The sequence below is a fragment of the Cebus imitator genome, unplaced genomic scaffold (genome assembly GCF_001604975.1).
Source record: "Cebus imitator isolate Cc_AM_T3 unplaced genomic scaffold, Cebus_imitator-1.0 Scaffold12, whole genome shotgun sequence".
Taxonomy (NCBI): domain Eukaryota; kingdom Metazoa; phylum Chordata; class Mammalia; order Primates; family Cebidae; genus Cebus; species Cebus imitator.
In genome coordinates, this window is record NW_016107327.1 from 810,825 (window position 1) to 813,958 (window position 3,134).

The following is a 3,134-nucleotide window of genomic DNA, read 5'->3' on the forward strand; positions in this document are numbered from 1 at the left end:
TTTTTTTTTTTTTTTTTTTTTTTGAGTTGTAGTCTCACTCTGTCATCCAGTCTGGAGTGCAGTGACATGAACTCGGCTCACTGCAACCTCCATCTCCCAGGTTCAAGTGATTCTCCTGCCTCAGCTTCCCAAATACCTGGGATTCCAGGCCCTTATCAGCATACCTGGCTAATTTTTGCATTTTTAGTAGAGACAGGGTTTCACCATGTTGGCCAGGCTGGTCTTGAACTCCTGACCTCAAGTGATTTGCCTGCCTTGGCCTCCCAGTTTAGTAACTGGGTTTATTGATTATTTGGGGGTTTATGAAACTTAAGTATTAAGTTTGCTTTTTCATATAAAACATATTAAGCAGAATGCTAGAAATGTACCAAAGAGTTGAAACACATTGATTAGTAAAATTAAGCATTTCAGAATGTACATTGTTCCCCGTGGTTTCTACTTTCTACATTGATGTGAACTAGAAAAATAGTCTTAAGCTAGAATGCAGGGCCAAACCACATGGAAAACATTTAATAAAAATTAACAAATTTTGCCACATGAATGCTGCTAGTCAATAAGATATATGAAAAGTAAGTTGTATATATTTTTAAAAATCAGAATTGCCAAATCTCCAGAGATAAATAGAAATAGAAAGCTCAACAGCAGGTGGAATAGGTGACTGTCCAAAAGGCAGCAGCTGTCTGGCCTCCCTGTGCTGTTGTGTGGGAGCTATGACAGGTAACGCTCACTGACTGTGGTGGCCAGGAGGTTCAGAGGGCCGTATAAATCAGGGATGGGGGAGGAGGGTAGAGCCAAGATTTTTTAGCTTAAGGAGTGTTCCCTTGGGAAGGGGGCCAATTGAAAAACTCCCAGGCACCAAGGACATGACAGAAACTCATAGGGAATGAGAGGCTCAGAAAGCCAGAGGTGAAAGGAGCAGAGGGTGTCAATATACACAAGATGTGATGCAAAATTACCAGTGAAATCAGGTAAAAGGGATTTACCCAAAAGAAGTAAGAGAATAGTATAAAGATTCTACTCACATGCAAGGATGTTGATCTCAGTGGCATTAAATATGTGAATAACTGAAAATAAACTAAATGTTCTATGACAGGGAAGTAATTAGATGATGTACAACACGTTACTGTGATACAGTGTACCATAATTGAGGACAATGGAAACAGTCATCACACACAGACTTTGTAGTCAGAAAGATGTGGGTCCAAATCTCAGCTTTGTTCTTGCTGTGTAACCTTGGGAAATCATAGAAGCCTCAAATTTCTAGCATACAAAATAAAGGCAGATGAGGAATAAATTATATAATTCACATAAAGATCTTAGCTTACTGCTTGGTTCATCAGTATAGCAATAACCAGAAGCTGTCGCTATTGTGATATGATGATGGAATATCGTGCAATCATTTTATTCTGAACACTATGAGAAAAGACATAGAGTAGTATTTTAAAACAAGCATAAGTTTCCAAATTATTATAATCTCACATTCAGGTAAATATGAGACTCTCTGTAATACTCTAAGATATTGAGTGATACATCCTCGGTGAAGGAAATATTTTTTCATTGTGTGTTTCCATGTTTTCATTTTACCATGAATATTTATTATTTATAAAATTGAGGGAAAATTCATATAAAAGAAATATAGAGCAAGAAAAATTCATAGGCTTTAGGATTTGGGGAGCTTACAAACCTGTGAAGAAAGGCATTTTCATCTTAGCTTTAGTAAGTAAAGTTTACACTCAACATATAATATTCACAGTAAATGATTAAATTGAAAAAAAATGCTGTATCATCTCACATTATCATAATTGAGTGCAGTCATGTTTCTGGTCTTAAAATTTTACTTTAACACACTTAGGATTTGTCATCAGTAATCTGAGGACAATGATGCACTCTCTAGACTAAGAATAAGAATCAGTATTAGCTCACTAGAAGTGCCAAATGAAATATTTCAAGCAAAATTTGCATAATGAATGCAACTTTAAACCAATTAAATGTGTTCACTTGTTTTTTTTTTTTTTTTGAGACAGAGTCTTGCTGTCCCCCAGGCTGGAGTATAGTGGCGTAATCTCAGCTCACTGTAGCCTCTGTCTCCTGGGGCTCCAGTGATTCTCCTGCCTCAGCCTCCTGGGTAGCTGGGATTACAGGTGCACACCACCACACCCGGCTAATTTTTGTATTTTTAGTAGAGACAGGGTTTCACCATGTTGGCCAGGCTGGTCTTGAACTCCTGACCTCAGGTGATCCACCTGCCTCAGCCTCCCAAAGTGCTGAAAGTGCTGGGATTACAGGCATGAGCCACCATGCCCGGCCAAATGTATTCACTTTTTGACAAGCTAAGCTGCTCCCTATTTCTCCTGTCATAGACACAATCAAAGTTCATTTTTGCACAATAAATCACATTCTCTATGCAACGTAACACAGCGGTCTGAAATAGAGCCTGAACTTTGGATCCCTTGGGACCAACAGGCAAGGTTCATCTCTGGGCTCTACCACAAACGATCTGTGTAACCTGAACCTTCCTAGTCTTCAGTTTTTTTTCATCTGCTTAAAAAAGTGCTAGAACATAGTTCTATGTAAATGTTAGGTGATAAAATTTATTTGGTGTCTAGTATATGTAAGTTATAGCCTCTGCTCTCAAAAATACGTAGTCCCAGAAATGATATAAAATTTTCACCAAATATGCTACAAGAAATCTGTAGTGAACTGTCTTACAAATATGAAGTGTGCACACACATGTGTGTTTGTGAGTGTGTGTGTGTGTGATCTTTTTTAGCAAGAGAAGTCCCTTCACATTTAGATCACTACAGAATTTTTTTGGAATTAACAGCAAGTGTCCTCCTGTGGGGAGACAGGTGTACTCTGGGTTTCTGTTAACATTCAGGAAAGCCGGGCGCGGTGGCTCAAGTCTGTAATCCCAGCACTTTGGGAGGCCAAGGCGGGTGGATCACGAGGTCAGGAGATCGAGGCCATCCTGGTCAACATGGTGAAACCCCGTCTCTACTAAAAATACAAAAAATTAGTTGGGCATGGTTGCGCGTGCCTGTAGTCCCAGCTACTCAGGAGGCTGAGGCAGGAGAATTGCCTGAACCCAGGAGGTGGAGGTTGCGGTGAGCTGAGATCGTGCCATTGCACTCCCG